The 27,463-nt window shown below is 37.9% G+C and overlaps 1 protein-coding gene across 3 annotated transcripts in view; it reads left to right on the plus strand.

Annotated features, from left to right (window-relative positions):
* The first annotated feature begins 10,384 nt into the window (after positions 1 to 10,384).
* MSR1 (macrophage scavenger receptor 1) overlaps positions 10,385 to 27,463 on the plus strand; it is a 91,027-nt gene continuing 73,948 nt past the window's right edge. For 2 of the 3 annotated variants that reach the window (XM_025886315.2, XM_025886318.2), the window contains exon 1: positions 14,744 to 14,891. The gene's annotated coding sequence lies outside the window, so the exon portion shown is untranslated. Of the gene's footprint in view, positions 10,537 to 14,743; positions 14,892 to 27,463 lie in introns of those variants that run through there. The other variant, XM_073902372.1, reaches the window with a different exon arrangement.

Below are 27,463 nucleotides of genomic sequence, written 5' to 3' on the forward strand. Positions count from 1 at the left end.
CTCAGGTCATGATCCTGGAGTCCTGGGATCAAGCCCCACATCGGGCTCCCTGCTCAGCGGGGAGCCTGCTTCTCCCTCTCCCTCTGCTGCTCCCCCTGCTTGTACTCTCTCTTTGTCAAATAAATAAAATCTTAAAAAAAAAAACTTTTCTGTTTACAATTCCCCAATACACTAAAGACTATAGGTTTCTGTTTTAGTGCATTGAAATGAGTTAAATTAAAAATACTTAAAAGTTGATAAGTTAATAAAAATTATTAACTCTATAAGCAGGATTTAACAAATTTTTCTCATTAAGGGTCACATAGTAAATATTTTCAGCTTTGTGGGACATATACCATCTGTCACAAATACGCACGTCTAAAGTTGTAGTAAAAGCAGCCATAAATAATATGTAAACAAATTGTCATGACTGTATTCCAAAAAACTTTATTTTATAAAAAAAGGAGTTGACCATAAATTATTGACCCATACTATAAGGATAAGAACATTAAAGTTATAATAAACATTTGAGTCAAATGTTTTGAGAAACTTAAATGTGTTTTTTAAATGAAATTATTTTATTAAATTCCATGACTCAAATAGATACACATATTTCTATAATTTTCCTTTTGTTTCAGTAAATAAGAGAAAATGTGATTTTGAGTTCCTGTGTTTCATGAACAAGATGGCATTCTTTTTCACACTCTGTAAATATAATGAAATTGATTTTATTCTAAAGATATTTCAAAATATTTCTGAGAATTCTATAAAACTCATTTTATTTGGAATTTTATAAACTATTCTTAGTGACATTTTGTGAAAGTCTGAAGTTTTGAGGTGTTCTGTTTTATATGAAAAGAGACAAAGTTGCTATTCTAAGAAATAGTATTTTAAATACTAACACAAATGTATTTTTGCATATTAATGCCATGTTGTTTTTGATGTCATGTCATTTTCTTTGCAATGTGTAATCCATTATTGAATAATCTTTGCAAGTGTAAGATTCTAGTATGCCTTCCTACCTGAACTTGTACTTTTCATTGCCTTAGCCCAAAAATGACTCAAATAAAACTGTGATCTCCCAAATACTCAGGAAAGCAAGGAGAACCTACTATTGATGAGTACTAACAAGTTTCCCTTCCAGATTTCAAATGTAAACATAAGGAGTGTTTTATTGTTACATTTATTTCACCCACAAGTGTCTAACTCATAATAGATCCTCAGTAAATGTATTTTTGAAATGTCAAAGAAGTTGACATCTACCAAAAAGTACAGCCAATATACATTTCAAAGGCTCTGGAGTAGACACCAAAAATCAAACTCTAGTGACATCACAATGAGAATTATTATAATAATACCAATAATGCTAATTAACACTTAAGATTATTCACTCTGTAAAAGCGATGCAGACAGACTGAGTCCAAGAACCCAGGGAAGGGTCCCACAGGACCTGCCAACAGGTCCTTGGCTTCACGAACGATAGAAATCAAATGCTAGCCAGAAAAAAGTGAAAATAGAGTTTACTGAATAGTGTAAGTTACAGGTAGAGAATTGCAGACAGAAAGCCTGGGAGACTCATAAAGGAAAGGGAAGGAGTCTTGTCATTGCTTGGGGCAAGGGTTTTATATTAGAAGAAGCTCTAGGGTACGTGTCCCTCCAGGAATCTGGAGTAGGGTCCAATCAAAGGTGAGTGTCAGGTGAACAATAGGTTATTCCACACTGAAGGTAGGGGTATTGATCCAGCATCAGCCTATGTGTCTTTAAAGCTAATGTGCTGGATCATGTTTGGGATCCAGCTCTTCTCAGGTGTTATCAGGTGTTTGGGGCCTAGGACAAAACTCAGAGAATGATTCTTTTTTTTTTTTTTCTTCCCCCATAAAGTGGGAACATAGCTTCTTTGGCTTATTCAGAGGCAAAATATGGACATGAAATGAATAAAACAGTGGAAAACCAACGGAGACAGAGCCTTTCTAAAAATGGAACCCCTTCAACTTCCCTACTTCAAAAGCACAGCTATAAAACTCATTTAATTTCCACAACAATCCTGATAGCTTGCTTTTTTATCCTTGTTTGAGAGATGAGGGAAACTGAGGCACAGTGAGGTTAAATACGTTGCCCAAAGTCACATAACTAGTAAGTGGTGTTTCTGGGATTTGAAGCCATATAGTTTGGCTTTAGTTTTTCCCATGATGTTATAATGCTTGACTTTATAAGCAAAGAAACCATGATGATTTACCTAACAAGAATCCTTTCAGCCACTATAAGATTTAAATCATTAATTTAAATTGCTGAATTAGGGGCGCCTGGGTGGCTCAGTCATTAAGCATCTGCCTTTGGCTCAGGTCATGGTCCCAGGGTCCTGGGATCGAGCCCCGCATCGGGCTCCCTGCTCCATGGGAAGCCTGCTTCTCCCTCTCCCATTCCCCCTGCTTGTGTTCCCCTTTTGCTGTGTCTCTTGTCTGTCAAATAAATAAATAAAATCTTTAAAATAAGTAAGTAAATAAATAAATAACTGAATTATCAAGGACAAAAAGAATTTTGTCAGGGGATAAAAGTAAACAAGAGAATAGAAAATGCAACAATCCATCTCATTTACAATCAAAACCAACTCCTCAGTTGAGGTTACTGGGTAAAATGGCTTGCCAATATTAAAAATCAGCTACTAAAAATGAAAGAATATCGCTAATTAGTTAATATTTCCTAGAAATTGATCTTTTAGGAAAAAATTAATATTAATAAAGAGGATTCAATGTTGGTTTTATGTTTTCAAATTTTAACATTTTACTTTGCTGTTAACAATTGAACAATGCACATTACTGAGGAAGTGCTAGATGCTGTCATATGTTCTTTACAGATATGAATTTATTCAATTCTAGTAGTTTTTTTTTTAATCCTCATTTTACTGGTAAAACATGTAAGTAAAATAACTTGCCTGATGTCACAGTAAATTCCAGAGGCAGGATTCCAGACTCCCAAGATTAGCATCCATACTTAATCTTGCATGCTATTTAAATAAGAATCCTGTGCATGATTGGGGCGCCTGGGTGGCTCAGTCCTTAAGCGTCTGCCTTCAGCTCAGGTCATGATCCCAGGGTCCTGGGATCAAGCCCTGCATCAGGCTCCCTGCTCCGTGGAGAGCCTGCTTCTCCCTCTCCCACTCCCCCTGCTGTGTTCTCTCTCTGTCAAATAAATAAATATAACCTTTAAAAAAAAATTTAAAAAAAGAATCCTGTGCACAATAATGAGTAAATTATCATAAGGAAATAAAAATATTTAGTTCCTGGAAAACAGGATTCCATAATGTGTTTCTTGAGTAAATAACACCATGTTTCTTTATTGAATAGTTTTTACTAGCTGATGTATTTAATTTTGTCATTAGTGGTCTCACCTTCCTCCTTTTCTCCTGTGTTGTGTGAATATAGCAAGTGATTTGAATGCAAGGAATTTATTTTGAATGTAAATATAATAATGTCAATAACGAATTTCCTAACAATTCTTAATCTGTCTTAACTAGTTGGTATTTTAAAATATAAGTAATGCAATGTTTTTGGTATAGGTTTTAAGGACAAGCTGGAATATTTAAAATGCCAGTGTCTACCGTGTAAAAATAAATTTTAAAAATAAATAAATAAATAAAATAAAAACAAAATCTCTTCCATATGATGTAAAAGCAGCCAGGGAAGATTGTTGCCTTTGGTGAAGATCAACGCCATGTGAAGTCTGTGTAAATTTGTTGTAAGCATTATGACAGATGGGAAAGAACTCATTTAAATTTCAAAAAATTTTGCCTCACAAAGGAATTTTCCTAAGATAATTTGTATTCACATCTAAATAATGGAAGGCTCAAGATTAAGCATTGCAATTGCCATTTATATTACAAAGAAAAATGCAATCTTGAGCCATTTACATTAGTTTTATTTCTTCATTTTTCTGAATCATCCTTTTCTTTGAACTATTATTCAAAAGATGGTGGTGTTTTTTGTCCTTTGTGGGGTATCCTTCACTTTGGCTGATGATAAAAAGTTGCTATTTCCTTTCATCCTTATTATCATATTCACGGTTCTCCTTAGTTGGGTGCTTTTTGGATGACATCCGTGTCCTGCAGAGCTGCAGGACCCCATCAGATCTGTTCAGCCACCTGAACTAATTAACAAAATTCTAACTATTCTTTTTATCATAGATTTGGGAAATTAAGGTGTTTACCTCTAATCTGTTAGGGATTGAGTGAATATTTTTAAATGAATCGTTATTAAAGATTGCAAAGCTTATCCCATATCCATGTTACATATCAAATGGGAAGAGATAGAATATGATCAATTTCCATATAAGAATCCATTTATTCAAACTGCCTATGATTCAGGAGAGATAACATGCCATTTATAAAGCTACAATTGGAATAGTGTAAATTACCGGCATTTTAACTCTTAACAATTGAATTGAGAAAGAAGGGGGAAAAAAGAAAGGAAAACCTCTGGACAATGGTGATTAGAGAGAGGAGAGTAATCGGGATTCTTGAGACTACATCAGCTTCTATTTGGTTACATCAAGTATCATCAACACTACAGTAGTAAGAACTTTGTTTAATGGAAGCAGTAAAGAACTTTACTAAAGACTGGTCCCTCCCACAATCTGCAGGAAGGCTGGAGAACTCAGCCTGAGAAAAGGGCATGAAGCAAAGTCAAAGCACATAGGTCCAAAGCCTCTTTGACTTAAGGATGATGCCAATAGCACATCAACACAGGATTCTTGATAACAAATCTTCCTCTACACCCTCATTCCTGCCATTACCATGGATTGTTTCTTACCTATCCTAACAACTTTGTTATATTTTTTCAAGACTCAAAACCCAGGTAGGACTTAGTCTTGGCCTGGCCTAACTCACAGCAGGCACCCCAGTTATCAAGGAACAGGGAGAGAGAGCCTGGGAACTTGCATGGTTGAGGAACCCTACCTCCCGAAGGATCCTCACAGTGGGGAATTTACCAAATATGGAAAGGGTCTCTAATGCCATTTTGTCAGGAGACAGTGGCCCACAGGGATCATCATTATCAGATTTACAGATAATACAATGTATCAAAGAAGGATTAGTTGTTCTGATTCAAACAATCTTTTACCTTCTGCTAAGGCACTTACCTTCTTTTAGCCTTTGTTTCCTGAGTTCTAAACTGCGGTAATATTCTGTCCAGAACATAAAGTCATTGTAAAGAAGGAAATGAGATAAACTGTGTAAAAGTTCTTTAATTTTTTTTTTCATTCAAAAAAGTATTAAGGGACACCTGGGTGGCTCATTCGGTTAAGCATCCAACTCTTGATTTCTGCTAAGGTCATGATCCCAGGATTGTGAGATCCAGCCTAGCAATGGGCTCCTGCTGGGCATGGAACCTGCTTGAGATTCTCTCTCTCCCTTTCCCTCTACCCCTCTCCCACTCCCCCCAAAAATATGTATTAAGGGCCTATTATGTGTGAGACAAAAATGCAAAAAAAAAAATAGTAAAAATTTATGCTCTAAACAATATATGTGAGATATTATTATCAACACTTTAATTCTTTAATTTAAAAATACATTGAGAATATACAAGCCCTTATTTATCATTCTGTTTAAAAAATGGGACAAATAGATGAAAAGTCAAATGACAGATAAATATGAAATTTAGAACAGAAAATTAATGCGGATATATTCCCCCCCACCACCACTAACACTCTTCTTCTGAGACATATTCTTTCTCCCAATCCAACCATCCAGTTTTTGTGATGAGTAAGGGACAGGTGGGGCTAGGCAGGGGACTATGGAATCAGGCTCACAAATCAGACATAAGGGAACAAACCAGACCACTCTGTCCTAGGTGTCAGAGGTGGGGGTCTTGTTATAACAGCTACTTGTGACCACCCAAGAATTACTGGACCCTAAAAACGAAGTAAGCCATTGAAGGTATTATCATTAGTCCTTACTCAATGGGGCTATCAATAGAGATGTTAAAAAGATTTAAGTTCCCTGGGTAGCTTTCTATAAAAGACCATCCCTAAGAGCCCTCAGTGGCGACCCTGTCAGGAGCCCTCTCACTCCTGAGAACTTTTTCTATATCCTTGCTTAATAAACTTCTATCACTTTACTCACTCTCCTTTGTCTGGGAGATTCATTCTTTGACTCCGTGAAATAATAACCTAGCTCTCCGGAATCAGTGAGAGACAGTCTTACAGAACCCACCTGTAGACAAAAGTGATTGGGCTTGTTAAAAACGCCTCACTAAGCCTAACCAATCAGAGCTCATTCCTGAAGCCTTTAAACCTAGAACCATTTATAAAATATGCTCTTTGATCAGAAGCAATATTGCATGGTATACATCAGAGTTTTTTTTTTTTTTTTAAGATTTTTTGTTTATGTATTTGAGAGACAGCACTAGTGGCGGGGGTAGGTGGGTGTTGCAGAGGGAGAAGCAGACTCCCCATGGAGCAGGGAGCCCAGCAACGTGGGGCTGGATCCCAGGATCTGAGATCATGACCTGAGCTTAAGGCAGTCGCTTAATCGACAGAGCCACCCAGGTGTCCCTACATCAGTGTTGAATGAGGGTGTCAGTGTATCTGCTGACTGTGGTGCTGGGAGAAGTATTGAAAGCAGGAGAGGCAACTCCACATCCTAAACAAGTGTTTATCCTAGTGAGATCGGACATTCCTCCCTGGAAGAGGTCCAGTGTGATCAAGGTGCCATCAGATGACTGGTTGGGCCATATCAGGATGTTTCAGTGTTTTCATCTGCTGTTGACAAATCAAAAACTCAGTAGCAGCAGTACCTGGATCATCTGTGTTGAGAGAAAGCCCATGTTGTTCAGCCTATGAATCACTTCCATCCCTGTTGCAACATTACTTTGTGTATACAGTGACTGGAGGATAAAGCTTTCACCCGAGAAAGTCATCTTGTCAACCACATGATTGGACAGCCATGGTGGATGGCCTCGAGTGGACATTTACATGAGAAATGAATGTTTTCATGCCCTTGCCCATTCTGAAAATTTCATTCCCATGTCATTCCCCCTGAAATAACCACTTTGCAACATTAATATTTGATTGTGCCCTGATCTCACTAGTTCTCCCAGGGGTGCAATATAGCTTTTGGATTACTATCCTGGTGGGAAGGGAAAAGTTTCTGTGGCTTCTATTTGACCGTTTCCACCAAGAGAGTTTTTACTCCACAGATCAAGAAATAAATGTGAATTTTGCCATGTGAAAGAGAACCAAAAGGAGCGAGACCTCAGGAGAAATCAAACCTTGATCACCTTATCCCAGTGGGATAACCAATACCTTGATCTTGGACGTCAGCCTCCAGAACTGTGAGAAGTAAATGTCTACTGTTTAAGCCATCCGCTGTGGTGCTTTGTTATGGCATCCCTAGCAAACTAATACATTTCTGTATTCATATTCTACTGCTGGAAAAACAAGACACAAACTTAGTGGCTTCAAAGAACACAAATTGATTTTCTTACAGTTCTATAGGTTGGATGTCCAAAATGGATCTTACTGGGCTAAAACCACATTATCAGCAGGGCTGCATTACTTTCTGGATATTGGAGGGGAAAATCTATGCCCTTGCCTTTTTTAATTGCTGGAAGGCACCCCCAGTCTTTAGCCTGAGACCTTCTGCCTCCATTATCAAAGCCTGAAACCCTGTATGTCCCTGGCCATTCTTCCATCAACATACCACTTGCTCTGATTTTCTTCTTCTGCTTCCTTTTTCTACTTTTAAGGATCCTGGTTATCACACTAGGCCCACTCAGATAATCCAGAATCATTCCCCTATTTGAATGTCAGCTGCTCAGCAACCTTAATTCCATATGCAACCTTAATTCCCCTTTACCCTGTAACATAACATTGTCCTGGGAATTAGGATGTGGATGTCTTTCTTGGGGGAGGTCATTATTCTGCCTACCACAAGTCCTATGACCAGGTTTCTGGGCTGTTCCTCAAAGGGCCCATCATTTAAAAAGGAGTGGACTTCATTAACTCTCGAAGTTTAGGAACTGGCTAAGGTATTAAAATCCCCACAGTAGGACGCCTGGGTGCCTCAGTCAGTTGTCTGCCTTTGGCTCAGGTCATGATCTCAGGATCCTGCATCAGGCTCCTTGCTCAGTGGGAAGTCTGCTTCTCCCTCTGCCTCTGCCTCTGCTTGCCCACTCCCCCTGCTTGTGCTCTCTCTGACAAATAAACAAAATCTTAAAAAAAAAAAAAATCCTCACAGTAATGAGAGCTAGGTTTCTGCCTACCAGACTAAGAAGTTTTCTGCATATAAAGGTCATGATGCTCCTTAAGAGGCCACCCAACATTCCTAGACAATCAATATTTATTTCATTTCTAGACAACTAATAGGAGAGAACTCTCCTTTCTTTCACACATCTCCTGCTGGGCTGCCCATCTGCCAAACCTGATCAGAAGCCCAAGGTCAAGGAAGCCATTGGTTTTAGTACAGGAAGTTAAGCCTCTTGGGGAAAATAGAAGGGTGGAGCAAGGTGGCAAGTGGGTATGCAGTAGTAAATGCAAAAAATTCAAGCCCACCATCTCTCACATCAAGTCCATTATCAAGTCCCATTACATTTGCCTTTGAATAGATCTCTTTTCTCCTACTCCCCATTACCAATGACACCAGTCACGTCCAGGCTGCTACCAACTTCCCCTGCACTTTTGCAATAACTTTCTAACTTTACTTGCACTCAATTGAACTTCCCACCTCCAATTTATTCTCCATCTTGCAAAGGCAACTTTCAAAATCCAAATGTGCCTCATTCACCCCACTGTAAAATGGATGTCTTTCCACTGCTCTTAAGATAAAGAAAAGCTCCTCAACCCACTGGCGTCCTACCTAACTCTCAGCCTTATCCGGACCTTGTTTACCACCTTTTGCTTTTTTCACCCCAGCTTCATTGGCCTTGCTTCGGTCTTTGGGTCTTTGATGCTCTTCGTGTTCTTGTCTCCCTCAGGCATTTGAATGCACTTTTTCCACCCAGGACGTTCTTTCTTTTTCTTCAGCAATTCAGTTTCCACTCCTTCTTCAAAAGATAGGTGTTTTTTTCTGAGTTCCTGGACTAACTAGATACGGAGTATTGCTGTTTGCCTCACTACACATCACTGCCTCCCCATTTTGTCTTTTCTGCTCCCCAGAGGAGATGCCAGAAACTGCATTGCTCAGAATCACTTTCCCCAAAAGGCTCCTGGTTAGAGTCTGTGGTGGTCTCAAGAGATGTGAAAGGCAAAAGACAAATGAAGAGCTCTTTGTTCTGGATAATATTTCTGTCATTTTAAATTGAGAAGGTTTCACTCTGAGAAAAAGAGGATACAGAACAGGGGAAATTGCTATACAGTAAATATCCACCTTGCTGCAATTCCCTTGGCTATGGTACAAGTCCTGTGCTCTTTTTGAGCGCCTAGGCTGCCATCTCATATTTCCAGGAGACTTCTGGGTAAGAAATCGCTTAATGAATTTTGCTCAGGCATCGGTTAATTGACACTTTTACCAATTTTAAGCTTATTTAAACCACATGGGTCTGCCATTTTAATTCGGAAGCCACACTTCCCTAAACTCAGGGCAATGTGCTTTCGTGTTTTTAAAATATCACTTAAAAATGAGCTCACATTTACTTTTTTTTTTTCCAAACTGGTATTTTCGTGTCATTAAGACATGAATCACGAGGAAAGGGTGAATCATTAATGTTGCTTTGGGGAGACAGCTGAGCTTGCAAGGAAATTAGTCACTAGTATGTTGTGCGCCCTCTACCCCCTCCACTTCCCTAAGGGCCCAAGGACTGCGCGACTTTTAGGCCCTGGCAGGCACTTTCTTTTTAGCCTGTCTTTTAATTTTGTGTTGAAAGTTAGAGATGATAGAGCCGGTAATAGGAACTGAGGTTAACAGGCCTGTTAATGTGAGCTTTTATGATGACCTGGCTAGGAATTGGGTTGTGCTTGGATCTGTCGCTGTCTGAGGCTGAAAATCCCTCTACTCTTTCTTGTTTTTGTCTCCTCTGCTACCTTTGGTTTCCTTACATGCTTCCCTTAAAAAAGGACCTTGAAGCTCTTTGAGCCTTAATTCATGGGTATCACCCTGCAGCCCGGTGGCTGGGGTGGTAAGGTATTTGGGAAGGGAAGTGTTCCATAATCCATGACTAAATCCCAGTGCCTCCCCCAGAACTGCGCCCCTCACACCTGTTCTTTAGCTCCTCCCCCCACGTCAGACTCCAGGACGAGAAGGAAGCTGGAGTTGGGTGATTACCCTCCAGCCTGGCAGGTGAGATAAGGCTCTGGTGAAGTCTTTATTGTGGAGAATGCTCTGGGTGTGTTTAAAAATGGTTACTTTTCCCCTCCCTCCGCCTGAGGCACCGGGTGATTGCCCTTGGCTCTTCCCTATAAAAGCCTGGTGGGGTTACTGGAGGTAAAGCCCAGAAAAGTGTGAGGGTTCCTTAGGATTTTAGCCCCAGGAGTCTCTTGACAGGAGTCCTCACTAGTCCTCCAACAGTTTGTCAAAATTGCCAGTTCTGTGTCCTCACCAGTTGGTGGCTCCAGCGGCTTCTGCTCCAGGTAAGCCGACCTCAGCTGTGTGCCTTTGTACTTACCTCTCTAAAACGTGGGTGGCCCTTTGCCCCAAGACCTCAGTTCTCTGATGGCTCCAGGAAAAGTCATTGGTTTTCAGTGTGTCCAGCTTTTTTCTTTTTTTCTTTTTTTGGTTTTTGTTTTTCATTTTGTTTTCAAATTTTAGGTTTTGGTTTTGCTTTGTTTTGTTTTCAGCTTTTTTCTTGGCGTTGGGACGTGGTTGATGACTTCCAAGCTCTTCAGATGTTGAGGCTGGACCTAGAAACCTTTCATACACTTTCTTTTAAAACCTAAATGTGGTAAAGTGCATTGTTTCTTAAAAGAAAGTAATTATATTGGTCCCTCCATCTCACTGAGTGTTGATATATTATTTTATTACAATTTTATGTTAAACATAAATTTAGATCTAAATTCTATGGAATCTAGGAATTTAGATCTGTGGTTCCTAACCAACTTTGAAAAACATTTGTAAGTCAAATTAAAAATCCTACAAGAGGGGCGCCTGGGTGGCTCAGTCGTTAAGCATCTGCCTTTGGCTCAGGTCATGATCCCAGGGTCCTGGGATCGAGCCCCACATCGGGCTCCGCGGGAAGCCTGCTTCTCCCTCTCCCACTCCCTCTGCTTGTGTTCCCTCTCTCGCTGTCTCTCTCTGTCAAATAAATAAATTAAAATCTAAAAAAAAACCCTACAAGAATACTAAAACTTCAATCAACAATGTCGCCTTAAGATTGTGTGGTTGAACCAAACATTTTTTTTTTTTAAGATTTTATTTTTATTTATTTGAGAGAATGAGAGCGAGCACACAAGCAGGGGCGGGGGCAGAGGGGCAGAGGGAGAAGCAGACCCAGCTGAGCAGGGAACCAGATGTGTGGCTCCATCCCAGGACCCTGAGATCATGACCCTAGCCAAAGGCAGACACTTAATGGACTGAGACACCCAGGCATCCCAAACCAAAACATTTTTATTAGGTTTCATAAAAAGAAGGTACTGTTCCATTCTGATACCATACTTAGTCTCTTTTAACTTCAGTGAATACTTCAGTAGGAAACTTCTGTTTATATAAAATGTTACTGATAACATTAAGGCTTTTCTTTTTTCTGTGTATAATCATCAAACAAAGGTCTGCTAGAATGCAGTTTTTCTCTCTCTTTTTTTTTAAAGATTTTATTTACTTGAGAGAGTGAGCGAGATAGCAAAAGTGGGGAGAGGGAGAAGCAGGCTCCCTGCTGAGCAAGGAGCCCAATGCGGGGCTCAATCCCAGGACCCTGGGATCATGATCAGAGCAGAAGGCAGCCGCTTAAGCGACTGAGCCACCCAGGCGCCCCTAGAATGCAATTTTTCAATATCAGTTTTGATGAAGTAGATTTTGGTAGTTCTTAAATGCATTATATTCACATGGAGAGATGTGTCCATTGCAACATTATGAAAACCTATATTTAAATCACAGCTTTGGGTTCAGAATATAATTTGCAAATTTATCACATAAATATAAGGTATAGCTTACCTTATAACTAATGACCTGTTGCAATTTTAGATATATAAAAGTGTTTCTTAATGAGTGTAAAATGTATATATTTTTTTAGTTCAGCATGCATACGTCTACCACAGTGAGCCTCATGAAACTGAAGTCAATTTTTCCAGCCCATTTTTCTATTTAGTTGTAAAACTTTATTTGTACATTGGCATAATGTTATATAGCCTTCACACTAGACACATATGTTCATAAGCAACCTAAATGAAGCCATTGAAATCCCAGGGCAGTAACTGATAGTAAAGCCACTATGTAGATGGTCTGGTATGTACCCATGTTTGTGGTTTGTTTTCCAAATCCCCTGAGAATACATACACTGATCTCAGATAAAAAAAAAAAAATGGGTCTTTCACCTAGTTTTGAAATCAGACTTAATTGTGTTTGAGTACCAGCTCTGATGACTCATAGTTCTATGATCTTGACCAGTTTACTTAATACCTCTAAGGCTCAATTTCTTTTTTTTTAAAGATTTTTATTTATTTATTTGAGAGAGAGGATGAGAGAGAGAGAGCATGAGAGGAGGGAGGGTCAGAGGGAGAAGGAGACTCCCTCCACTCCCTCCCCCCACCCCAGGAGGGAGCCTGATGTGGGACTCAATCCCGGGACTCCAGGATCATGACCTGAGCTGAAGGCAGTCCCTTAACCAACTGAGCCACCCAGGCGTCCCTCTAAGGCTCAATTTCTTAATTGGGAAAATGACCCAATAAAGTTGCTGTGAAATCAAATGGATGTCAAACTCCTTGACATTCCTTGTGTTCTTTCGATTAATCATCAGCTTGACTTAAACGTTTTGCACCTAGTTCTCTGGTAGGGCATCTTCCATATAGTAAGACCTAATAGCTAATATTGTTATGTAGTATAATATTAATATATACATATATATAGCTGACTCTTGAACAACATGGGGGTTAGGGACACTGACTTTCCACGCCCTCCAACACACCTGAAGATAATCTTCTAAGTTTTGACTCCTCCAACACTTAACTACTAATAGCTTACTATTGACTGGAAGCCTTAACAATATTGTAAACAGTGGATTAACACGTATTTTGTATGTTTTGTGTATTATATACCATATTCTTGCAATACAGTATGCTAGAACAAAGAAAATATTAAAATCATAAGGAAGAAAAATACATTTATGGTACTATACTGTATTTATTGAAAAACTATCCATGCATGAGGAGACCCATTTTGTTCAAACCCATGTTGCTCAAGGGTCATCTGTGATGTGTGTGTGTGTGTGTGTGTATGTGTATGTGTGTATGTACACAAATACACGGAGATAGTGTGGCTGAGGATTGTGGAAGTAATCAAATAGAGAAGTGATTCACATTGTGGAAGTAAAAATACATACATGCAATATTACAGAGTCATCCTAGAAATATAGTCCACTTGGACAGAAATAAATCTCATTAGGAGAGGATTTTGGAAACTTAATGTCTTAGCTTGTTATCCCAGAGTCTGACTTTTCTAATCACACAGTGTTGACAGGGGCACATAAATTTAACAATATACGAAGGGGTTCTTAAACTGCTGATTTTTTAAGATGCCAAAAGGACCATATTCTATAATATGATGTATTTACAAATGATTATAAAGGAAATAGAGTGAGTCCTGATGTCATCTCCAGTTCCTCTTCACTAAGAATTTGGCAATAAATTTAAACTAATGTAGTTAAGGAGTAGTAACCTAACAGACTTCATGCTGAGTCAGTTTGCACCCATGTCTGTGATCCTAACTTCTTGTCTAGAGCTGTCTGGCTCAGCGGCTCTGCTGCTTGCTTAAATGTCTCTGGCAGTATTACTCTTAGCCTTTAAGAATGGCTGAATGATACTGGTAATTTCTGTCTCCCAGACACTGTGTGCATTGTTCCTGCACCGGCAATCTTTCTACCAGCCCTAGTGTTCTTCTGAGATAGTGTTGCGTGGTGTCCGTGGGCATCATGGCAAGACTGTTTTGGCAGTTTCTTAATAGGAAGTATGATCCTTCCCTGTTTGGAAACCAAGAAGTTTCTATGAAACATCAACAGTCTCCCCCAGAAGAATTAGATCTAAATTAGTTCATTAATGTATGTTTTTTGTGTGTGTCTTAACTGGAATTTGAATGTGATTAAATGAGATGCAAAGTGTAAATTCTGACAGGGTGGTAGAAGGTGCAGGAACTTTTTTCCTCGAACCCCATGCCTGAGACCTCTTTCCTTCACTACACTCCTGGGGAGATCAACAAATTGTTAAGTGCTCAAAAGAGATCTATAAATAACGTTAACATCAGTATAGATAGAGCTGAGAAGTGAGCATTATTGGATTATTACTTTTACTTAGTAGGTATCCATATCTTTCCCTCATGTGTGTTGTGTTTGAAGCTAGAGATGAGCGGGATTGAGTCTTCTCTCAAGGTAGAATATGAAAGAGAAGGTAATTAGGATTAATAGAAGATAAAGAGATAATAATAATAGAAAATGAGGATGTTATAGAAGGCATCCAGATTTTACAAAAAGGGAAAAATAAATCCAATGCACATCACGGACCCTGTTACAATAACCCTTTGTTTCTTTTTCATTTTACTTCTCTTTTCTTTTGTAATGTCCTAAATGGGAAGAGGAACGAGTTATCTTACAAATGTAGATTTCGCAAACTTGTGCACTGATGAGAGTACTATTAAAATGCATTGTTAAGAAAAATTTTCAGCACACAAATGTCATTTCCTTTCTTCATGGACCAGATGCTGAAATACTATGTGATAAAGATTTTAGGTCTCAACTGTAAAGAGAGAAGTGGATAAATCAGTGCTGCTGTCTTTAGGACAAATGGTAAAAGAAGTTTATTTAAATGTTTTTCCAAAATTGCTTCTATTGATTATATGTGTCTGCTCTGTGTCTGTGTGTGTTTGTGTGTTTGTGTGATAGGTGAGATGTATAAACATGTATGTATATATGTTTATACATATATACGTACATATATGTTTCTATATAATCAATAATTTTTGGTAGAATTTCTTATCCTATCACTAATAATTTGGTCTGGTTGTTTCAATGATAAAAAAAAATAGAGATTTCTGCTAGGTTTTCTGTGAGTGAAAAAAATGTATGTGTGTGCCTAAATATATATGGAATATACTAAATACTTTGTAGGTTAAACTAGCAAGAAATTTTGGGCATTTAACTGTCCATATTTTTAAAAGAATTATTGACCTTATTCAAAATATGATTGAGGCTATTTTAATTAGTCTCATTTCCCTCCTTGTCATATAATACCTATTATTACCTGTACTTGCTTATATAACAAATATTGCTTGGATATTTACTCTAAGCACTTGGCTGAACTAGACATAGGGAAGGGATCAGAAAAATAGAATATGGTCTATCTGCAGGAAGTTCATGATCTTAGGCAAATAGGCATAATATAATCTGAGCACCTTAATTAGTTGTAAGAGTGCTATAGATAACTACTCTGGGAATGTAAGAGAGGCCAGAATTACTTAAGGGGAAAGGATTTGAGAAGGTCTTCATGGAGATGTTTAAATTTAGGTTCATCTTGAAGAATGGATGAGATTTACACAGCATAAAATGGGGGTTAACATTCTCATTGGCCATGTGAGAATAGTAATAGAAAAGTCACAGAACTGTGATTGTAATGTTTTATGCAGTATTTAGGAGCTAATATTCTGCAGGTACAGTGCCTATATTTAGATTCAAGCCTCCCTACCTCCTAGTTGTATAACATTAACTAATTATTTAAACATTCTGGGTCTTAGTTTCCTAGCCTTGTAAAATGGAGAAAATACTGCTGTCTGCCTCATGGAGAGTCTGTGAGGGTAAAAAGAAGAAAAGTCCATATTAAAAAAAAATGGTACTTAAAAATAATTATTTACTGATGGTTACCTGTGTACCAGGCAATTTATAAAAATAATAAGTTTTCTTAATAATTCTTAGACTGATATTATAATCCTATTTTACATATATAAAGGAAGTGTAATCAAATAAATTGAAATATTTGCTAATGGTCACAGAGCTAGGAAATGGCACAACCAGTATTCAGACCTAGACTTCCAATTCAAGGATGAATTCACTACTAAGGATGAACATCATTGGCATCAGGCACAATATGGATGTTTCCATTCTCACCTTAATCCCTTTTATGGATATATTCCTCAAGTATAGAGCTATCAGTTTTACGAATACATTAATTCTATTCTCATTCATATATATTTTTGACTGTTCATACAAAGTCAGAGGTTTTGTTTTTAAATAATAAGAAAGGTTACAGAGTTCTTATTTACCCAAAATCTTAAAGATAAAATTAAGGGTTTGATAATAAATCCGAATGGGGAACAGCTTAGGAGAAAAGAATGTACATTAAATATATATTACATATAAAGACTTTATTCATATCCATATAAAGGAAGTTCCACTGGGGATGTACAAGCAATTGATATGAATAAACAAAAACCTAAGAAGAAAAATAAATATATAATAATAAAAAATAATTATATGAACTCTCTCTCCCACACTAATAGTAAATAAGACAAATAAAAGCCACCTTGAGATATCATTGAACGCCTATCAAAATCTAAATGATTCTAAAATAAATATTATTACTGAATAATGGTTAATTTGGCTTAAAATTGCCATATTCATATATGACTGGAATCTTTGTAAATTTGTATGATCTTTTTAAAGAGTAGTCAGGCAGTAGATACCAGGAAGTTTAAGATAATTTTTCTTTCACCTGGTAGTTCAACATATAGTGAATTATCCTAAAGAAATATTTAAAAGAAAAAAACTAAATTATGAAAATATTGGGAGGCAAGATGGCAGACGACTGGGGGACTCCATTTCAACCGGTCCACTGAATTTAGCTAGATATCTACCAAGCCACTCTGAACACCCATGAAATCAGCCTGAGAGATAAGATTATACGTCTGGATCTCTACAGGGGCAGAGGATTGTCAGTCGAGAGGTACAAAATACTGAGTTGTGATTGCTTGGAGAGATGTTGGAGGATGAGGGGACCGTCAGAAGCTAGACTTTGGAAAGTAATACCCCAGTGCAAAAGCGTCCTGCTCCTGGGGACCAGCTATAGCTCGGAGAGCGGTGGCCGAGGGTCGGGAAGGGACTGATAACAGGGCTCAAGCAGAACACAGGGGCTTAAGGGGCAAACTCGGGGACCAGGCAACCACAGAGCATCATCAAGATAAAAAGCTTCTGCACAGCAAAAGAAACAGTCAACAAAACAAAAAGGCAACCCACGGAATGGGAGAAGATTTTGCAAATGATACTACAGACAAAGGGCTGATATCCAAGATCTATAAAGAATTTCTCAAACTCAACACCCCAAAAACAAATAATCAAAGTCAATAAATGGGCAGAAGACATGAACAGACACTTTTCCAAAGAAGACATACAAATGGCTAACAGACACATGAAAAAATGTTCATTGTCATTAGCCATCAGGGAAATTCAAATCAAAACCACATTGAGATACCACCTTACACCAGTTAGAATGGCAAAAATTGACAAGGCAAGAAATAACAAATGTTGGAGAGGTTATGGAGAAAGGGGAACCCTCTTACACTGTTGGTGGGAATGCAAGTTGGTACAGCCACTTTGGAAAACAGTGTGGAGGTGCCTCATAAAATTAAAAATAGAGCTACCCTATGACCCAGCAATTGCACTACTGGGTATTTATCCCAAAGACACAGATGTGGTGAAAAGAAGGGCCATATGCACCCCAATGTTCATAGCAGCAATGTCTGCAATAGCCAAACTGTGGAAAGAGCCGAGATGCCCTTCAACAGATGAATGGATAAAGAAGGTGTGGTCCATATATACAATGGAACATTACTCAGCCATCAGGAAGGATGAATATCCAACTTTTACATCAACATGGATAGGACTGGAGGAGATTATGCTAAGTGAAATAAGTCAAGCAGAGAAAGTCAATTATCATATGTTTCGCTTATTTGTGGAACATAAGGAAGAGCATGGAGGACATTAGGAGAAGGAAGGGAAAAATGAAGGGGGGAAATCGGAGGGGGAGACGAACCATGAGAAACTATGGACTCTGAGAAACAAATAGGGTTTTAGAGGGGAGGCGGGTGGGGGGATGGGTTAGCCTGGTGATGGGTATTAAGGAGGGCACATACTGCATGGAGCACTGGGTGTTACATGCAAACAATGAATCATGGAACACTACATCAAAACTAATGATGTACTGTATGGTGACTAACATAAAATAAAAAAAATTTGATTAAAAAAAGAAAATATTTATAACATCATCATCTATATTAGTAAAACACTGCCCTCCAAAAGAGAAGGGAAAAATTTCTTAAAAATTACATTATAGGAAAATGACTACATAAGTAGGGTAGATACTTTTGATGTATTATTGTTTGGCCCATTGGTTTAAATTTGAAGAAAAAAATCATTTGAAGTATAAAAATACTGGTATGATTTTAAGGGAAATATTTAAGACCAGATGGTAATATACACCATGGTATCAGCTATGTAACATGGATACATATGTACAAAGACTGAAATTTCATCTGAAAAATGAAAGTGTTTTTTCTTATGTAAAGGTGATGGGATGACAGAATTTTTTTTTAATTGAAGTATAGGTACAGTTGACATACAACATTATATTGGTTTCAGGTATACAATATGATGGTTCAGCATTTATGTACATTACAAAACGATCACCATGATAAGTCTAGTTACCATCTGTCACCATACAAAATTATTACAGTATTGACTGTATTCCCTATGCTGTACTTCACATCTCTGTGACTTATTTTATACTGGAAGTTCATACCTCTTAATCCCCTTCACCTATTTTGCCCACCCCCCTGTTTCCTTCCCCTCTGGCAACTATTGGCTTGTTCTCTGTATTTATGAGTCTGTTTCTCTTTTGTTAATTGCTAGTTTATTTGTTTTGTGAAATTGTGGTATTTGTCTTTCTCTGTATGACTTATTTCACTGAGCATAATATCCTCTAGTTCTATCCCATGTTGCCACAAATGGTAATATTTCATTATTTTTTATGGCTGAATAATATTCCATTATACATTTATATATATATATATATATATATATATATATAAAAGAAGTACATCTTTATCCATTTATCTATTGATGGACACTTAGGTTGCTTACATATCTCTGCTATTGTAATTGCAGTGAACAAAGTGATGCATATATCTTTTCGGATTAGTGTTTTCATTTTCTTCAGATAAAAACACCCAGAGGTGGAAATGCTGGATCATATGATATTTCTATTTTTAATTTTTTGAGGAACCTCCATACTGCTTTCCACTGTGCTTGAACCAATTTACACTCCCACCAACAGTGCACAGTGTTCCCTTTACTCCACATCCTTGCCAGCACTTGTTATTTCTCTTCTTGTCTTTTTATTACTAGTTGTCCTAACAAGTATGAGGTGATATCTCGCTGTGGTTTTGATTTGCATTTTCATAATAATTAGTGATGTTGAGATTGTTTTCATGTGTCCATTGCTCATCTGAATGTCTTCTTTTGGAAAATGTTTATTCAGTTCCCCTGCCCTCCCCTTTTTTTAATCCAATTGTTTTTGTTTTTGTTTGGTGGGGTTTTTTTTGGGTTGGTTTTTTTTTTTTTTTTTTGGTGTTGAGTTGTATGAGTTCTTTATATACTTTGAATATTGATCCCTTATCAGATAATATAATTTGCAAATATCTTCTCCCATCTGACCCAACTTATCTTTCATATTGTTATAATATTTTTATAATAAGAACAGGAAAAACTGAAGGGTATGTTTCCAAACAGGTTAACATCGAAACACTTTCATTATGGTTTTTCTGTTGTAGCTTCTGTAAACTTTTCACCCACTTTATAAAAAGCTGATATTGCAGAGATGTGTTTCACTTCTCATGAGAACATGCTTTTAATGGATTATACAAACTCAAAAGATTTCACAACCCTTTTTTCATGCATTGACATTTGATAGGAATTGTAACTAAATGTGAGGTTACTTTTTCTCTTCAGAAATGACATTTAAAGACACATTTGAATTGTTTGAATTGTTCACTGGCTGCTGACAAAACTTTGCATGTGTATGTTCTCTAATATGACTAAAAAATTACAATGATAATAATCAGTGTGAAGAACTAAAGTAAAACGGTAAGTCTAATAAATGACATTAGGGTAAAGTGAGAACATTGGGGGTGAAATTTTTTGTTTCAGTTTATGCACAATTCAGAGAAAAACCTTTTATTTCATGATAACAAAAGGACTTTTAAAAGTTCCACATGAGTGAAATAAGAACTTTTCTTGAGGCATAACATCAAATATGAAAACTAATCATCTTGCAAAAAATAATTGTCTTTCATTTATTCATGTAACTTCTTGTAATGCATTTGTGTATATGATGAGCACCTGCTAAGTGCCAAGAACTTTCTGCTTATTGAACCAGAGGAAAAAACTCCTGAATCCTGGATCTTACTGGGGCAAAAGGGACAGATAATAGACAAGATAAATGGGGCGCGTGGGTGGCTCAGTCATTAAGCTTCTGCCTTCGGCTCAGGTCATGATCCCAGGGTTCAGGGATCGAGCCCCGCATCGGGCTTCCTGCTCCGTGGGAAGCCTGCTTCTCCCTCTCCCACTCCCCCTGCTTGTGTTCCCTCTCTCACTCTCTCTTTCTCTCTGTCAAATAAATAAAATCTTTAAAAAAATAGACAAGATAAATAAGGAAATTGTTTTTCATGTTAGTTGGTGATAAATTGGGGGGAATAAATCCAACCGGGAAGGAGAAGAGGATGTATAATTTTATAGGAGAAGAGGTGATAATTTTAAATTTGATGCTCAAGAAAGGTTTGAAACAGTGAGGTTTTTAGTCAGGACCTGAGTGAGATGAGAAGGTCTTCTTGAGTTTTGAGCAGAGGAGTGATATGACCAGTAGGGGGGGCTATCAAAATAGTCCAGGTGAGCAAGATCATGGGGCTGGAACAAAGATGGTTGTAGCAGAGGTGATGAGAAGCAGTCAGTTTCTCCAGAGGATTTGAAAACAAACCAACAAGATGTGATGACAGAAGGATGAGAGAAGGTGGGGGGACAAGGAGGACCCTGGGCTGGGGCCATACTCAAAAATCCAAGTAGTGATGTTATTAGGCAGTTGCATATACAGGTCTGGAGAGGTCTGGGCAGGAGATAAAGATGGGATGGGTTGGGAACTGTCATAATGCAATCTTCAGTCCCTTCTCAGCAGAAAAGCATGAACATGACCAGATTTCTGGTGTACAGTCAGCACCTTTCATTGTTATACATTTACTGCTTCTAGACCTTTCAAGTCTGCTTCTGCCTCTACCGTACAACTAAAACAGCTCAAATTCCATGTGGCAGGTTATGAATGTCCTTGTACATCTTGAAATTCTTGTTTCCTTTTTATGGCCCTGACTTGTTTTTCTGTCATGGTCTCAAAGGTTCTTTCTTATCTTTAGTACTAGCTCTTCTTCCTCTACTTGCCCACTCAGTATGTTGGTTGTCCAGTTTATGTCCCTCATATTTTTTTCCTGAAAAATATTTTCTATTCCGATTTTTTTTTATCCTATTCTTTGTTAAAGTGCTACATTTTTGTCCTGGTTCATCAATTCTTTTAATTTGTTCCTCTTTCCCGATGCCACTGGATTCTCCCCTTAATTGCCAACCCTATGCTACTAACCAGGATGCATGCCTGGGGTAGATAAAAAGGAGCTGAAATCCAAAAATCGAGGTAGAGAGGAAGGAAAGTGTCCTGGGAAGTCAGAAGTTGCTTTGCAATCAGATAATGGGTCTTGTGGGTGACAGTAATCTAGAATAAAGCCCTGGCTTCTGGTTTGGGTGATGATGCTTTGCTACCACCTCTGTGTTACAGATATATAGCCATCTATATGTCTGACTGCATCATGTATGCCCCACTACACAATATATAGAAGATAATAATAAATGATTGTAATAATGATAGACTAATATGAATGGATGCTATGCCAACATCAAAAATTCTAGAAAAGGAAAAGTTAGGTCAATGTGGAAAATACACCATTGTAACGAGTTGTATTATTTAAAAAATCTGATTTTGCGACTTGAGATTTGAGCTGGATATGTTGGTTTGGTCAGTATGCAGATAATATCCCAAGCCATAGAAGTAGATGAGATTCTCAAAAGAGGATGGTGTCTAAAAACAAAAGAAAATAATGACAGAAAATACCAGCAGTCTTATGACAGCACCATCTGTGATTAACCTAAGCAGCTTTTTTAAAACATTTCTTCTGGAAAAGCATATACCCATGTTTCATACAGTTGATGATTCACCAGCCTCTCTGATACGCTGCCCCAGAAAACAAACAAGACTTCCCCTGGTGTACCAGTGTAGCCAGAAGGGAATGTTTTACACTCATCATTCCACTCAACAGATTTTAGTGTTCATCTCCCTGCCAGCCCTCTGTACCTCTCGGGTTTTATATGGTCCAGATATAGTCAGTTAGGCTAGTCTATTTGTCTTTTTCAAAGTTTTAAAAAATCTACCCAAAGAAACTATAGTTTGAAATCCAATAACTTGCACCATGTTTATCATTTGCATAAGCCCATAAAAGATAGATCAAAGCTTAGAGGGCTAAAGAAAAGCAAAATTGAGCCTCATCTCTACTTCAGGGTGAAAGGGAAATAAGTAAAATATTTAATGGACAGTGTATATTTTGTCACTAGTAATATAAACCAGGTCACTACTGCCAAAGCAAAGAATAATTTTTTACTTAATTTGTATAGGTATTTCCTCAATATTATATTTTGGGTAGGTTGTGAAAGCCAGGTAAGTTTATGCAATCAGAAAAATAAAAGAAGAGGGATGCCTGGGTGGCTCAGTTGATTAAGCGTCTGCCTTTGGCTCAGGTCATGTTCCCAGGGTCCTGGGATCGAGTCCCGCATCGGGCTCCCTGATAAGCAGGGAGCCTGCTTCTCTCTCTGCCACTCCCCCTGCTTGTGCTTGCTCTCTCTCACTCTCTCTCTCTGACAAATAAGTAAAATCTTAAAAAAAAAAAGAAAAGAAGTTGATGAATAGAATGCCCCCAGCTACATGCTTTTCTGGCCTTGTCTGCTGGGCCCTCTGCCCTGAGCTGCTGCTTCTGTGATGCTGATCCACTTTAGTCCCCATGCTGTCCATGCCCTCATGCCCTTTAATAGCTTTTCCATCCCTGGGACAAAACTTTGATAAAGGCATCATCTGTTCTATGTTTCCGCCTTGACCACCCCCTTGCTCAAATAATTAATCACTCCCTTTTGGACTATGTGCTTCATGTATGTACACACACACACACACACACACACACACATCACTGTCAGATGATTATAAAGATTTTACTCTTCCATATTAATGTGTAAGATCTTTGGGAGTTGTGAATATTCTGTGCACATTGATCTTGACATACTAGTGACTTGCTCAGTACTTGATATAATGACACAGTAGGAATTTGTTGGATTGGCCTACATGAAGGGATAGGTATTTCCATCTTAAAGTCATTGGTTGGGAAATAATCCTAATACCATCTATTTTTTGTTTGTTTTCATGGTGTAGCATCTAGCATTCTAGAGCAACCTTTAAAAAAAAAAAGTAGAATTCTTTCTTTCTCCCAAGAAAACTCCTTTAACCCTGTGGCTTTTAGAAAACAAACTAAGGGTTGCTGGAGGGAAGGGGGTGGGGGGATGGGGTACCTGGCTGATGGACATTAAGGAGGGCACGTGATGTAATGAGCACTGGATATCATATAAGACTGATGAATCACTGACCTCTACCTCTGAAACCAATAATACATTATATGTTAATTAATTGAAATTAAATTTAAAAAATTACAAATTTAGTAGAACATGTGGTGCTTCTAAACAAGTATATGGATAAAAATAACATTCATCCTGCTTTATTGAGGCCAAGATTAGATCAGTACATTATTCTGGATTTGCCACTTTCTTTCCTCTTTAAAATAATGAAATGTTTAAGTTTTCTGTAAGAAGCATCCATATAGACTTTAACAGTTGTCCTATATGTATACATAAACACACAGGGAATGATTTGAGAGCCATCTCCAAAGACAATCTGAGGAATCTATTGTTGCTGAAGCTCATGAAGATATTTTTTTTTCATGAAAACAAATCTTCATTAAAAACATGTTAAACAATCAGATTGTTTAACATTAGGGATTGAGAGATCATTGAGAATGATCCACAGTAGGGATTTATGTTGAAGAGCAGTTCTGAGAGAAATAGGTCTTTGGAAATGTGTGGAGATAAACTTTTTGGATTTTTTTTTTTTTTTGCAAGGGAAACAGTAATATAAGGACTAGGAAATACTAATGACACGTAAAGGGTGGCAACCAGGGATGATAAACATCCTCCACAACAAAGATAGTCCTTCACAAAAAAGAGTTGTTCCAACCACGGTGCTAATAACACTCCCCTGAGAACTACAGGGGGATGTGGTCACAGCTAGCTGCTGACTGGACCTGACAAAGTAAAAATGGGGCTTATTAAGGACAAAGCTAGAGTGAGTGGCAGTGTCTCAACAGCATGACATAGTCACCCAGCCCTAAGATTTGCTTCAGTTCAGGGAATCTACCAGAAAAGTAAGAATATAGAATAGAAAAAAGAAGAAGATGATGACAAAGATGAGGAAGAAAGAAAAAAGAAAAAGAATGAATCTGAATCATGGACACAACTCATCTGCGAGGAAGTTCTTTATCAGAAGAAGCACATTTTTTGGTCACAGTATCTCCAAACATCCATCTTGTTCAAAAAACAAAAACATAACTATTACATGGCTGATATCCTACCAAAAAAAAAAAAATCCAGTCCATTCATTCAGCAAATATTAAGTATATTCTTTATTACAGGTTGCTTTAGGCTCTGCTAATTGAATGTCGAATGAAAACACATGGTCCATCCTCTAATGTGGCTCAAGGTCTAGAGACATTTATCAGATTCAAAAGGTTTCTTTTTTTTACAAATATATTCCCATTTTGAAGACTGAGTAATATAAGAGATCTTTCCTTTGCATTTAAGTGAAAATGGAGTTATAATATCACAAGTATTAGGACAAAAGCCATGGTCATGCCCAAAGAGAAGGGACCAGTAAGCAGCCTGAAAGGAAAAGATTTCTGGTTAATAGCAGGTATATATAAATGTATACATTGTGAGCCCATTTTTTAATTCTTATTTAAATTCTTATTAACATATACTGTAAAATTGGTTTCAGGAGACTTCAGTGGTTCATCACTTGTATAGGACACCCAGTGCTCATCACAAGTGCCCTCCTTATTCCTCATCACCCATCTAGCCCAGCCCCCCCGCCTCCCTCCACCAACTCAGTTTGTTCTCTAGAATTAAGAGTATCTTAAGGCTCCCTCCCAGTTTCCCCCCTCCCGTATGTGTGAGCTCATTCTTTATAAACTGAGTTAAAAGATAAACAGCTTTGCTACATAGTCCCAATTGCTTTGAACTATAGTTTTAAAATGGATTCCGCTAAGCTTTCTTGTCATCTCCGTTTCAAAAATTGTTTGTTTTGCTTGGCAAGTAAAGCTATCAGCAAATAATAGAATCAAATCAAATAATAATAGAATAAATAATAGAATAAATTAAAAGGGGGGAAATAGCAGGAGAGTCTGCATCTGAATTATCCAATTTGGTTTCCCATAATGGTCAATTTTCCCAGATAATTGTTTATTTCTTTTACTTTGTCTCTGCCTAAGAAAAGGATATAAGTCCTTTACTTTCCCCTTATGTCCCTTTCTCCACAGTAGCCAAATCATTTAAAGATAGTCCTTAGTCAGATCAATAGGATTTACAGGAACTACGGCCAATCTACAGAATGATATATATACAAAGATTGTCATTGCAAACTGCAAAATAAAAAATCACTTTGGTAATATTTAAAATATATATATATATAAGTTTAGTCACATCCTTACTTGTCAGTACCTCTTCCCAAAGCAGGATGAATGTTTGCATAGGAATGATTGGCCTCCATTTGCTGGACAAGATGTGAGTTTGGTGTTCCAGAGCTGCCTGTGCACTCCGTTAAAACCTCAGCTGTACTAAATCCCTAACTCAGCATTAGAGAAAATAAGAAATGATCAGAAGATGTTGACTTTATGCTAAATTTATCAATCAAGTGAACTGAACTGTTTCCAAGAAAAAGTCCTACAATTATTTTTTTTCATTGAAAAATGTTCTTAAAATATGGTCCTCAGACTGGTGGCACTCTGCATCATTTAGAGAACTTGTTGGGGGGTGGCGCCTGGGTGGCTCAGTTAGTTAAGCCTTTGCCTTTGGCTCAGGTCATGATCCCAGGGTCCTGGGATGGAACCCCAAGTCCAGCTCCCTGGTCAGTGGGGAGTCTGCTTCTCTGTCTTCCTCTACCCTCCCCCTTCTCATGCTCTCTCTCGCTCGCTCTGCTCTCTCTCTCAAATACATAACTAAGTCTTTTTTTTTTTTAAAAGAGAGAGAGCTTGTTGGAATTGCAAATTCTTGACCCCACCTTAATTATCAGAAATTCTTGGGGTGAGGCCCATCAATCAAGCCTCTCAGAGGATTCTAATGCATCTCAAAGAGACATAGGCATAGATTATGTCCTAGAATATAACTGCTTAAAAAGCTACAAAGACATATTTGTGATGCTACCAATCTATGAGGGAAGCCCTGAAAGGAAACAATACAAAGAATAAAAAGGGAAAATTAAGTTTTTCCTTTGGTTTCAATCTAGTGACTAGACTTTTATCTTTCTAATGTGATAAACAGATGCCTTGGCAAAAGAAAAACTGGCTCATGAAGCTCTGATAAAAGATCACAGGAAATATTTGCTTCAAATTTTGCATAACTATTTGTTTTATCCAGAACCTCTGATGAAAGATCACAGGAAATATTTGCTCCAAATTTTGCCCAACTATTTGTTCTAAGGGAAATTATTTTTCTTTCCAGCTACACAGTTGTTTTCTGTCACTTGGGAAAAGATTTTTTTTTTATTTTTATTTTTTTTTAGGTAAGGAAGAAATGTTACCTCTCACTCTCAAAAGACACACATCTAGGGCGCCTGGGTGGCTCAGTTGGTTAAACGACTGCCTTCGGCTCAGGTCATGATCCTGGAGTCCCGGGATCGAGTCCCGCATTGGGCTCCCTGCTCAGCAGGGAGTCTGCTTCTCCCTCTGACCCTCGTCCCTCTCGTGCTTTCTATCTCTCATTCTCTCTCTCTCAAATAAATAAATAAAATCTTAAAAAAAAAAAGACACACATCTATAAAGACAGATATGCATTTGTCTATAGAAAGATATGTGAGTAGATTCCATGCAGGTCTGTCTTTCAGTGTGAAAATTAAAACTTATGGGTAGATACGG

Source organism: Callorhinus ursinus, unplaced genomic scaffold, assembly GCF_003265705.2.
Source record: "Callorhinus ursinus isolate GAN/ISIS: 27379988/994484 unplaced genomic scaffold, GSC_fseal_2.0 scaffold17, whole genome shotgun sequence".
In the NCBI taxonomy this organism is placed as follows: domain Eukaryota; kingdom Metazoa; phylum Chordata; class Mammalia; order Carnivora; family Otariidae; genus Callorhinus; species Callorhinus ursinus.